This window comes from Egretta garzetta, unplaced genomic scaffold, assembly GCF_000687185.1.
Source record: "Egretta garzetta isolate BGI_Z169 unplaced genomic scaffold, ASM68718v1 scaffold158, whole genome shotgun sequence".
Lineage (NCBI taxonomy): Eukaryota > Metazoa > Chordata > Aves > Pelecaniformes > Ardeidae > Egretta > Egretta garzetta.
The window spans coordinates 1,007,841-1,021,287 of NW_009260430.1; the positions used below are offsets into that span (position 1 = coordinate 1,007,841).

At 48.3% G+C, this 13,447-nt stretch overlaps 1 protein-coding gene across 1 annotated transcript in view; it reads right to left on the reverse strand.

Annotated features, from left to right (window-relative positions):
• Positions 1–13,447, reverse strand: part of NTSR1 (neurotensin receptor 1) — a gene marked incomplete at its 5' end in the record, with an annotated part of 59,892 nt that overhangs the window by 45,656 nt on the left and 789 nt on the right. The window lies entirely within an intron of this gene.

Sequence of the window (13,447 nt, forward strand, 5' to 3'; positions counted from 1 at the left end):
GGGGAGCGAGTAGGTCTAACAGGCTTCTGCCATTTCCTTTGACTCTCAGAAAAATGGCTATTGTAGCTGCTGGTGCTCTATCTTCAAATGAACCCCCTTTCCCACTAGACACTAAAGAATAAATGGTATTTGCTTGGCTCCAGGATGCTTTTGGAAAACAACCAGTAGATCAGCCAGTGTTTCTGCACATGCTTCCATTGCGTTGACCAGTCTCCAGTTAAAGCCGGGCTGTTTATTCCCTTCCGATACCCCAACGCTGCGCTCGAGCAATAGCTGCCCTTGGGAGGTCTCACCGCTGCATGACTCCCTCTTAGAGAAAAAGGGGAGAGGTTTCCCTTCCCCTTTGCAACAAGAGGCAATCTCGTAGTGAGCAGCAAGTACAGCAGTGGCAGAGCCGGTATCCGTACGATGCCACAGGCAAGGAGCGGCATCACGCCCATAATTATTTAGACTATGAACTCTTTGGCACATGGAACCATAGAATCATTTAGGTTGGAAGAGACCCTTAACATCATGGAGTCCAATCATTAACCTAACACTACGAAGTCCACTGCTAAACCATGTTCCTAAACACCTCTTTTAAATACCTCCATGCATCACCCTTTAATGCTGTTTGTGTAAGACTGAGTGTACAGGGGCCAGGGGCTGAGGGGCCCAATATACACAGCTGTGGCTGGAGCTGGTTAGACCTTGAGTTTTGTGTCTTTCCTTTAGGCACCTCAGAACTGCACCTCGATGGCCATCTGCAGAGCAGATGCCAAAGCAAGTCGCAACAGAATCACAGAACGGCAAGGGTTGGAAGGGACCTCGGGAGCTCACCCAGTCCAACCCCCCTGCTAAAGCAGGTTCACCTAGAGCAGGTTGCACAGGACATCGTCCAGGCGGGCTTTGAATATCTCCAGAGAAGGAGACTCCAGTCGCAGAGCCGACATCCTGCAAAAGGCCCATTGCGTTATTGAGTGTGGTGGAGCCCGAAGTCACTTCTCTGCAGAGCTGGATGGAGTGTGAGCCTGACCCAGGGTGAAAAGCAAAACAAAACTCATTCCTGTCCTGGCAACAAATAGGTTTGGCCACATTTCACAATGTGACGTTGGTCACATTTCTCCTCCACGAAAAGTGCACTGGGCAGTGACCTGGGCAGGGCATCCAGTTCTCCAGAGGATGGGAGGGATGGAGAAACATCATCCGGGCAGGCTTTGAATATCTCCAGAGAAGGAGACTCCAGTCGCAGAGCCGACATCCTGCAAAAGGCCCATTGTGTTATTGAGTGTGGTGGAGCCCGAAGCCGCTTCTCTGCAGAGCTGGATGGAGTGCAAGCCTGACCCAGGGTGAAAAGCAAAACAAAACTCATTGTTTAAAAGGAAAGTGGGCTATATAATTCAAAGAAATAAACCCCTCATAGAGGGCCTGTTGCGTGACCAGCGGAGGTTACCTCTCAAGGTTCTCGCCTACCTGGATGTCAGCATTTCCCAGAAGTTTTTAGGACCCATCAGAAGTTCAGACACAAGCCTATTAATAAAGCCCATAACGAGGTGCTGAGCCTATGGCATTACACCTGACAAACTCATCACGTGAAGATACAAAGGAATAAAACAGCTCCAGATAATTGCAGGGCATGAGAATATGTTCAGTGTCATCTCAGACTTGGTGAGATTAATTTTCCTGACAGCTTGTTTAAAAGGAAAGTGGGCTATATAATTCAAAGAAATAAACCCCTCATAGAGGGCCTGTTGCGTGACCAGCGGAGGTTACCTCTCAAGGTTCTCGCCTACCTGGATGTCAGCATTTCCCAGAAGTTTTTATGCCTCCAGCCCTTTCCTTAGGCTGTGGAGCCACAAGCAGGCTCTCAGGCACTGATTTTTGCAAAAGGGCAGCGTTCGATGTGGATGTCGATTCAAATATTCTTAACACTTGCCTATAAAGCACCGAGCACAAATCAGCGCGTATAAACCAGAGTAATAGAAAAGCCAGGCTGTTAATCTTCATAATGTGCCTCTCAGTGGGGATTTCACTTGAATGTTATTTGCATTAAATATGATACCGAGTGCTGGATATGCAGTTATAAATAAATTAAAGGCCATCTTGAAGTGAAGCACTGACCCACTGTTGGCTGCAGACTGAAGCGTGAGAGCTGTTAAGAGTGGACCGTACAGATTTGGTCAGCTGCCTGACTTGCTGGAGGGAATGGCCGTGCCCAGTTCCATCACCGGTACCCCGAGAAACTCATTTGGGGGGGCAATTAACCCCCTTGGTGGGGTTTGTGGTGTCGGCCCAAACTCTAGTGGTGCTGGCTGTACTGTGGACACTTTGCCTTGGGCAGAATAGAGTATAGGTTTGCTGGAGCTGCTGTTCAGCAAAATACCACAAGCGCATCAGTCTTTTAATTTGATATATAAACATCTTAATTATAGCAACATAGTCAGGCCTGGTCTTCTGGCAATGAGGAAGAACAAAAAGCTTGTGCTAAACGGCACTGAGATGAATTCATCACGTATTTTAGGCAAATAACTGAAGAAAACTGCTCCTGGCCTCGGAGTACAGGAAGCGATAGATGGGTTCAACTGCATAAAAGTCAAAGAGCTGAAGCTTTTGATGATTAAGATTAAAATCCCTGGAGTAAACCCAGGGTGCTGCAGCGGCAGGACTGTGACTCCTGCAGCACAAGTCCTTTGGGGAAGGGCTTTGGGGCCGAGCTCTCCTCCCTCTCCCTGGGCTGAGCTCGGAGGAGCACGGCTGGTGGCACGGGCCCAGGGGCTCGGCTCGTGCTACACAAACTACGCCTGCTCTCCACCTGACCCCTCAGCAGCCCATGGCCTGAATTCTGGAGGAGATTTGGGCAGTGGGAGTTGGGGCTTTGGTCCTGGGAAACACTTACCCCTCACCCTGAGGAACGTCGCGCTCCCTGCAAACCTTGCCGCAGCAGGACAGCTGCCAGCACTGTGATTTTTGTAGAGCCAGGCAGTTTGCAAATTATTGAGAAACGGGAGTTGTTCTGGCTCCCTTGCTCCTCAGTGTGAGAGGACGTTGCCTGGTTTGGACCCTGGGCTGGAGGAGGACAAGGTGGGAACAACCATCTAGAACTGAGCACAAGAGAGAAGGGTTTGGGGTTACTCTGGTTTGCTTCAAACTTAGCAATAGCCGCTGGGAATAGCCGTGGTATCCACGACACAGAACAGCGTGACAGCATGAATGTGAAATGTCCCTCCGCCCCAGGACACAAATTAGACCACAAATATTTGGAGGAAGGTACACGATCAATGCCAGATCACACTGCATCTCTGTGCCCTCCTGTCTGCCCGGTGCTGCCCAGCTCACTAATCCATCTCTAACCCCCTGAAGCAGCTTCCAGACCCTGCTAGCTTATTTTTAACCAACCTGCTACAAAACCACAACCCCCCGTCCCTTTGCTTTCCTCTCCCCCTCCCCACGCTCTGCTCATGGGTTTTCTTCATGATGCTGGTGCAGGCATGAGGCCGTACCTGCACCTCCTCTTGCACTGCTGAGGATGGGAGCAAAGGAAATTCAGTTGGACTTTCAGGGGAGGAAAAAAAGCATATCCCAAAGGCGCAGTGAACTTAGCAGTTACTTTATTACTGCTTTTCCCCAGTGCCTTTCTCTGCCCCTCGGAGCCTCAGGTATTGCACGGTTTGTTCCCTGGCACGGCTTGGTCTCCAGCCTGGACCAGGACTGGTGGGCTGGCCGTGTGCCCTGCTCTGCTGGGCTGCTGCACCGTGATATGCTTTCTGACCGAATTCCTGCATATCTTTTTGCCCTTCTGAGGGACTTTCCATCCCACAGCTCTCCTGTGCTGGCTGGGAAGCACCTGTGAGCTGCCAAAGCCGTGCGAAGGAGACCAAGCTTGGGGCAGAGTCTGTCCCTCGGCTTAGTGACTGCAGTCTGTTAAGTGCTTGGGCCGCGCACATCACCCCATCACTGTATCTTCAGGGCAAATATCTATTTATTAGACTGAACCTGCATTTCCCCTTTCTCCTACAGTGCTTTACCACATTTCACGTACTTGGAATTAAGGAACAAGTAAATATGACAATGTCATAAGCCCATGACTGACAGTGATAAAAAAGTGAAATGTGGGCTTCGGGGAGGGTAACTCATTCCTGTGAGTTCTTCTTTTGAATGAAATGAGTATATTAAAATGTATAAATTGTCCCCATGAGGATAAAATGTAAGGTCTTTGCAGGAGGAATCAATAGAGTGATGCGAGCGATGAGCTAAACTTTCCCGGTGGCTGTGTGAGGTGCATTTTTATAAGATGGTTTTGAAAATATCATAGAATAGGAGGGAAAAGCAGGTTAATTTGGTATGGAACATACTCAGATCGTTATGGACTTATTAAACAAGTTCTCCAAGGGAACAAGGTGATATGACAGTCCTGCCAAGTACTGAGACCACATTTCTTTGGTTCAGCACTGCAGACCTGAATTGTTCTTGATCATGTTACAATTCATAGGATGTGGCATTGCAATGACTGTATTAATTAGCTCTTTGGAGTCCTGATTGAGTAGGGGTCTGCTGACTTAATGCCATCCTGCATCAAAGCGTTTGTGGCTGATATGCAGCAGGGCTTTGCTCCACTGGTCTAGGTGAAGCTGGTAAGTTGGTAGACCCCTTTCTTCAAGGTTAAAGTAGGAAGAAAACGAGATGGTTAAGAGATGAGATTGCTTCCCCTGCCGCTAGACACCGCTGAAAGCCTTGAGCAGCAGAGCCAAGGCAGCGGGTGAGCATCCGTCAGGCTGAGCCTGCAAGGGCAGGAGAGGACCCACTGGCAGGGCTGGGTTGCCCGCAAAGAGAAGGCAACCAGCACATCCATTGCGTGGCAGAAACCAGAGCAAACAGACTGTAACTTTCTTCTGGAGTCCCACTGCCTACTCAGAAAATGAGAGATCCATGCATTGGCTGTGTAAGCCAGCATCTATCAGAGAAGACAACCTTGTGTTAGCCCTTTCTCTTGCAATGGAAACCATCCTGCAGGCTCCAAAAGTCAGGCAGGTGCTCCAGGTGAAGCGGCAGGAGGTCTTCATTGGCCCCAAAGAAACACTACCTGGACAACTTACGATATTTTAACATATGACAGTGCCAAACACAGCTGGTATTGGCAGGAGGCAGGGCTTGCTGGCACATCCGAAGTGTTGCACTGAAGCGTGATCTCTCCTGGGGTCATTCGGCGAGTGGGAAGGCATGGAAAGATTAAACCAAATCCACCCTGAGTCCCTGAAATGAAGGTCCTCGGACAGCTTCCAGGATCCCAGGAGTCTCCTGATGGGCATAACACGTGCTAAGGGAGTGTTTGCTAATCTCCTTCATTTCCTCTGGAGAGGGAACAAATCTCTTGAAGCAAGGTAAACCATTCGCTTCAAGAGTGCACGTTGGCTGTAACAGCAGCAGCCCTAAATTTATTCTTTATTATCTAGAGGGAGTAATAGTTGTCAGGAAAGTATGAGAAGGTATTTTCAAAGAGAAGGGGAAATGCTGAAATCAGGCTGTATACCCAGTCCCGACGAGGCTGCCTGTTCCTTTTTTATATATTTAGGAATTCGCTTGGCAAAAAGAGACACCTGGAAGGTTTTATCAAGGGAGATTTACTTATTTTCACTTATGGATAACATACAATAAAATTAATTGAATTCTTTATACCTAACCAAATTTTAAATTTTACTAAATTCGAGATTTTTTAATCATAAATACAAAAACACAGCTTTGGATTTTAACATTTGGAACACTGTTTTTCTTTTAATGTCAGAAACAAGGATATATTTACATGTATTCCCCAGTAACATATTTTATAGAAAACAATTTCTTAAAATATTTTCAGATACAATATTTCCAATTTTGAACAACTTTAGCCAGGGTTGTCCTGTAATCTAAACCTTTAGGCAGCATTTTTTTCGTTCAGCACTTACAATGGAAACCTAAGAACACTGACGTCTTAACAGTAACCCAGAAGAGATTCTGCCTGCGAGGACAGCGAGGGGCTGCTCTTCTGGAGCTGGCGACATGGCCACGAGCAATGCCACCAAACCAGGGCATGGCCTCCGGCTCAGCTGTCACCCCAATGCCTCTCTGATTTACTGATCCTGAATATGCTTTTCGCTCTGTGTGTGGCTTTATAGCTTAGAGGGTTTTCCCACGTTTTTCATGAGCACTTTGCATAAAAGAGATGCTTTTTTCCCCCTTTCAGATACTGAAGACTTCGTGAAAGTTTACGGTTTTCCTCTTTTTTTTCCATTTCCACTAGGAAAATCTTGTCTCTTTGATTTCTGTTTTCAGCTGACAATTGTCTCTAGTCCCTGAGAACTTAAAAGCTTCAGAGAAACCTCACTGAGCTTTCTCAAAAAAAAGTTCAGTTAAAAAGACCTTGTTCCTTCTATTTTTTTTTTTTCCCTGGGAGGAAAAGAGCCCCCGTGACGCTGCGCCTGGCAGTGCACTCTCTGCACTGAGAACCACTGAAGTGAAAAAGCCATGGGAGATGAGAAGCAAATCTCACATGCTCGAAGCACCCATGGGCGAGCGGCTCCTCCAGCCCATCAGATGTACCCTCTCCGAAGGCCAAGGGCAAGAGCAGCGCTCCCCGGCCAGGTACAGCCCTGTCCCACAGCATCCTCTGTCCCAGCAGGAGCAGGGGGAGCCACAGGCTTCTGGTACCCCAGGCAGGGAGGGGGAAGGTGGACTTCAGGCACAGATGCACCAGGAGAGCACTTGGATAGAGGGATACAAAATTGCCTCACTGCTATTTCCCTCCCATCCATGGAAAACTTAAAAACGGATACTTTGAATGCAGGAAAATACTGGGAACGAACCAGCAGCTCAGAAATTTCTGCTACCCAGACAGGATTAGCACTCCATCGCCATCACCTTTTCTAAACCAGCCCCAAGCACTTGTTTCCTGAATAACTCATCAGCTCAACTGATTTATCATCAGCTTTTCTTTTTTTTTAATCCCACACCTAAGATGCTTTGAAATTGAATAGAAGAAATGGCATCCATGGGAGGCAAAATGCGGGGGCTGATGTTATTGGAGCATGATGAGTTAGCTGGCCCTCTCCCCCGAGAGCTTCATTTAAGGGAAAAAAACCCCAAAACTTTCCAAGTGATCACACCCTCACAGAAAATTATGGAATGGAGCTGTTCAGCCCAGCCTAGGCAGGGGAGGGCATGGGTGCTTGGTGCCCGCAGCCAGGCAGAGAAGCAGCGCGTGGCCCCGTGTCCATGTCTCGCTCAGGTCCCTTTTCATGGCAGGGCTCTTGGCTTGCATTTCAAAGAGGTCTGGGACTAGGGAGGAGGCCATTTCGTAAGGGAATTTAAAAATTATCAACTCAAATTCCATAACAAAGGCAGCAAAATTTGGGGAAGGGCACCTCTTCATGAAACCAGGAGACCAGCTCACCCATGTCCCCCGCTTGGACGTGTTCTTGCAGAGGGTGATGGGGACCAGGAGCTGAGACCAGTCTGGCCTCAGGTGGTCACACCAGACAAGCAACCGCAGGCTGCTCATGTGCATGTAGAGGGAGGGAAAAGGCTAGGAAAGCTCAGAATTTATAATCTGCTTTTCTCTACCATGCCAGATTGAGGGTGCTGCCACCCCTGTGAGAGGGATGCAGGGTATGGGGATACAGGGAGGATGGGTGTTGGAAGCATCTACAGCTTCACACGGCGCAAGTGGCTTGTACTGGAGAGCAACCGGACAGCTTGGGAATATAATAACTCAGCTTCATCTGCTTAATGTGTGGGAAAGGAGGGATGTCAGCACGGGGGCCGCTGGGTTTGGCATCTAATGGTATCTGCTGTAGGGCTAGGTGGCCACAACACTCCGACTTCCCCACCCTGTCAGCTCCAGACCCCACTGCAGTCCCCAGCCTCTCCAGACACCTTTGCTCACCCGCCGTCCCCTGCCCCTCAGCAAGGGGCAATTTCACAGCAGGGAAAATGCAATGGTGACACTGTCAAAGCCCAAAGCCCCCCCTCGCACCCTGTGGTGGGATGCTGCTCATCACGCATGCTTCGGGCAGGACACAGAAGCGTTCCTAACCATCAGGAAGCAAAAGTGCCATCTGTGAGAGTGGAGCAGATGCTGCACAGAGACGATAGTAAAAGCCTTTAGAGGGAAAGGAGGGGGGAAGTAAGGAGAAGACAATTAAATAGCTGTTTTAAATGATCTGGAAGAAGATTAAAGGCAGCTGCAGGTTTTGTGGTTTTGTTTTGTTTTTTTTTTCCCTGGGAAGAGGAACCACTAGATTACCTTCTTCTCTTCTGCCTTTACAAACTGCTGTTAAGAGGAAAACCTAAGAGCTAAATCGATCGGCCACATTTCCTTGTTCTTTTATTATCCCTCCAGCTGACATCTCGGGAAGGGGGAGGGAAAAAGAAATCAAGTGAATTAAAATCAATTGAGGGAAAAAAAAAGAAGAAATTATGTAAGAACTGGCAAAACACAGCAGGCCAAGTGGTTATATAAAGCAATGAACACAAGAGCTTATTTAATTTAGATCTAGCTACAAGATGGGCTACAGTGTAAACGGGCTGGGATTAGGCAAGCTGGGCTGTCATCATGCATAGGCTGAATTAAAGCCCTGGGTTCTCTGCCTGATCCATGGAAAAAAGGCAGCTTTTTAGGGATGCTTACGCCACCACAGCTGGGCATCCCCATGGGGTCTCTCTCCATCACTGCAGGGTCATTTAAACACCAGCATCTTCATTTTCTTGTCTACCTGAAGGGCTGGCAGTGCCGTGACCTGATGGGACACCTTCCATGGGACACAGTCCTGTCACAAAGGTGCCGGTTTGCTGTGCTGCCGAGGGGTTAGCGGCACCCAGGCGTGGGCTTCTCTGGTGGGCAGAGATCCTGTGTGTGTGTGTGTGTGTGTAGCCAAAATGGTTTTATCAGCCAGGCCCAAAGGGTGGGATTATCACTGCATGGAGCTGTAGTGAGTGATTTAATACTGTACTGTTATTAAAAGCCATAGTAGGAATTTGGCTGTGACCTAAGAAAAAGAAACCAACTCCAGTTCCTCTAGTCAACATCAGTATAAACGTAAGATTCCTGAACTGAAGCCATTGACTAACCCTGGATATGATGTGCCAGCAAACCTGGAAAGAATTCAGGTTTTATGGGTTGCTATTTTCGTGTACTATGGAGAGGTGCTTGTCATGTTTATCTACATGGCACCACAGACCTGCCGCTGGGCAGAGCCCTGCCATCCAGAGCACCGACCGTGTGCCATCACAGCAGAAAGCCATCACACCACCCCGCTGAGGTGCTCCATGATGGAGGGAGGGAGAGTTTGCAACATCGTGCATGGAATGAATAACTTCATGGGCTTCTCAGGTAAATGGGAATTGAATAGATGTCCTTGGAAGAGCATGTAAAGAGCGTGGCAATGGATGCCGAGAGGCCAGGCTGCACCTTGTGTCAACCAGCTCCATCGCCTGGTCCTTCCTTCCCATCACCTTCAGACCTGAGGCTCTTTGGCACATTCCTTCAAAGGCATTGGAAGAAGAAATGTAGGAAGAAAGAAAGCAGAGGACCAACTTGGGCAAGCGGCTGTTTCGTGTGCAGAGTTATTTACTCTACAAATCATCTGAACTATGAGCAGACTTTGTAAAACATAATAAGCAATAATAATAAGGGCTCTGGGGGGACAGGCGAGCTGCAGCCATGCCAGGGTGGGCTGATGCAGAGCAGAACAGCAGCAGCTCTCCAGTCCACCCAAACCCCTGAGGGAGTCCAGAGAAGTTCCCAGCCTGCTTCCCAAGAAGTTGGCCTATCAAATGAGCAACTTGGAGCTGACGGAGCTGTGACAGTTTATGGAGGCTCAGAGCCTGCTGCCATGTGTTTTAATAAATGGGTTCACACCAGCTGTCTGTGCAAATAAAACATTAGCATGTGTCAGACACTATCCACCCAGGCATCTGCCGGAGCTTAGGGGACATTTTGCAGGAGAGCCATGCCATGCCAGCGGGACCACACACTGCTCGATCTCCTGCGTTGCAGGGTGGCCTGGCCCACACCCAGGCTCCCCTCGCTCACGTGCCCAATCCAGGCTCAGTTAAAATCCTGAGATTTTAGGTCAAGAAGTTCCCTTGACTCTGTGTGCTGGGATTGATGGTGCACTGGGACTGCAGGTATTTCTTTCAACTTCCCCTCTTTCCCCAGGTCCACTAAGGACCTGTCCAGAAAAGAGGTACAAGGGTAAGAAAGTGAGAAGCGCTAAAGGAAAACTCATTTGTGCAGCCGTCTGGCCCTTAAAATTAAGAACTTTTTGAAAGACAGGGCTGAGAGCGTATGGTGCTAGTGGCATGCGGGGCAGCACCGGGTGGGACGGGACACTCAGCAGGGTCCTGCTTCGGGGGAGCTGGCCCCAGGGCCAACAGCGAGGCTGTGAAGTAGCCAAACCCACAGGGCCCAACCCCCAAGTGAACAGAGGAAACATTTCATTCTGCCTCGGAGCTCTTTTATCTGTTGCTGCCACTATGAGTAGCTTTTAAAACCTCCTCCAGCTGCAGCGGCACGAAAACATGAATTTACTTGTATCCGGATGGCTTTAAGAGGTGTTTAATTTATGTGGAAAAAAACCCTAAAATTGGCTGCAGTGTGCATTACAGGATGTCTGCCAGTTAAAGTGTTAACTAGACCTAAATAATGTGGCTGTAACGGAATTATTCCTGCTACCAGATCCCATGCTGATGCCAATATTCAAACCAGGCATCCCTGACTGACAGAAGTAACAGGCAAGCTTGGCAATGAAGAACATAGAATAAACCAGATTCACAGGCTGATTTAAGCAACTGCAAGGCTAGCGATAAACCGTGCAGGGAAATAGTGCTGTTCTCAAGAATTAAGTATCAGAGGCCACGCAGAGCTCATGCCTCAATGGCACGAGGCGAGATGCGCAGAGCCCGGCTGTACCGACGGTGGTGACACCCAGCAGAACATCTCGCTTACTGCTCTTCCTGATCAGCATTGCGTGCTCCACTGAGCAATCTGTAATTACCAGAAGAATACCAGTAATTACTTCTTACAGTTGTTGCGGAGCTTAAGTGGTATGAGTTAAGTAATACAAGCAAGAATCAAATGCGCTGAGTGTTGAATACTTGCTTTTTTTTCTAAGGAAACCTGACTGTTGACACACAGTCCAGTTTCACTCAGAAATGTCCATTAAACCTTAAATATTCAAAGCAAATTGTGAGGGGCTTCTGCAAAAAGCGGGATGCTAAAGTCAAATATTCATCCTGGGAAGCTTGTTCTGGTCCAGAGAGGAATGTTCTCCCGCACTGATCCAAGCAGAACCATAGCTCACGCTGGGCTCTTCATCTATAAATGGTTACAATTGCTCTGTTCTGGGACTGGCTTTCAATCAGTCAACAAATAAAACCTCTTGGAGAACTAATGGCTTCCCAAAAAAAAAATCCCGATTTGCTTTAGAGAGTTTGCCAAACAGGAAGAGGAGTGAAATATGTCGAGTGATTTATTACAAGTGATTTGCCAGCTCGAGCAAGTGTATCATTGCTCTGCTCAGTTTAATGACAGAAAATGAAGGCAAAGAGATGCAAAGACCTGCCCCAAAGCACCTTGAACCCACTGTGGAAGACCAGGGCGCCAGATTTCCAGCTGGCAAGACCTCTGCACGTCACCCTCCGCGTTACCACTGCCCTTTCCTTCACGGGTCTTCCATTATTCGTCTTTTTTTAAACCTCTGCACAGCTTACGACGTGCGAATGCCCTCACACACGCTGTGCAGTGGTTTCCATTAACGCACTTCAAACCTGACTTGCAGCTGCTTTGCTTATTCACTCCGGAGCCTTGGCCGGCCCAGGGCCCGGCAGCACGTTGTGTGCTGCTTCCCTGTGCTCGGAGGAACGGAGCAGAGCCATTAAACAACCTTCCTATCTTAGCAAATCTACTGTTGTAGCCAGATTCCCTGAGAAGGAACAGTATGGTGGCTTTTGGGTTGTGGTTTTTTTGGTTTTTTTCCACCCAACAGCTGCCTCCTTTTTACTTTTAAATTAATTCACAACTGAAATAAAAAAAAATTACACAAGGAAAATCCCCCGGGTGAACTTACTGTGCCTTCATGTCTGCCTACTTCTTACTTGTTTTAAAATTAATTCACACTGAAAAAAAAAAAAATTTACACAAGGAAAATCCCCCGGGTGAACTTACTGTGCCTTCATGTCTACCTACTTCTTACTTGGGTACCAGGGTAAGGTATAGTCTGAATAATAGCCCGACTGAAATATGCTGAGAATTGTTTAAACTGTAATCTCCAAAGGCATGCCTAGGAAATAATCCTCCCTTTTTAGCCCTATCATGGTAACAATGAGCATCAGTTTAATCCTAAAAGGAAGCTGACTGGAAAGAATGCATTTCAGCCACATTGGTCTCGAATCAGATGGCTCATGTCTCCTTAGAGGGTAGAGAATTTGGGTTAGGTACACTGGGCTGCCACCGACAAAATCTACAAAGCACCCACAGGAGAAATACAGCCCCCACAATCTCAAGATGAAAGTTAGGACAAAATGCAGAGGGAATCCAGCGCTTCTGTGCGGGGTGGATTTTTGTTTACTGGAGCAGTCTAGGGGGAAACCTGGAGAGACATATCTGAACATCTAGAGGCTCTGGGCTTCAACCTAACCGCATGTACCCTCGCCTGCTCTCAGTGGGAGAAATTATTCTGATTTGTTTCCATTTAAGTTCCCTCCCTTTAGCTGTGGGAACAGCTCAAAGGCTTTAGTACACATGCACTTTTAAATTCTAGTTGGTCGCTGATTAAACCCACCTGAAATTCATGTTCAAAATAAAAGATTGAGAAGCTATCACACGCGAGCCTGGCAGCAAAGGGACTGTGGAGATTTGTGCCTTGCTCTTTCTGTCTCTCCTCCCATGTCTCGTACATTTTTCAAGGCTAATGCTCCAGTAAACAAATGCCTCAACCCCTCAGAGCACTGGAGCACAGCAAGTGTTGATGCTGAAATCCCTTCCACGCATGGGCGTATTAGACTAAGCAGTATGTGGAGACCAGCAAAGCCGTTCTCAAGTCAGTACTTAAATCAGTTATGGATTTCCCCACAACAGCAAAGATACCAGCCTCCGGCGTTGAAGATGCGGTTTCTTTTCAGATGTCTGTGCTGCACCTTGTTCCCAAAACTTTCTGAAATTAGGATCTGTCACTACACAGAGGCTCTGGATCAACGCAAGAATCTGGGAGAGGGCGAGAGGTGGTTTTATTTCCCTCGATCTTGCTGGCCGCTTTCCAGCAGAAGGGCAGGAGATGCAGAAGGTGCAGAGGAAGGGTGGAGATCTGTGGGGTTTCTGGCGATCAACCGCCCCATTTGGGGAGGACCCGAGCATCCCCGGTTCGAGCGGCTGCACGGCGGAGCGGGGCCCGGCTGCTCCGGGCTCTGCGGCTCCCGGGGCTCCCGGTCCGGGACGGGG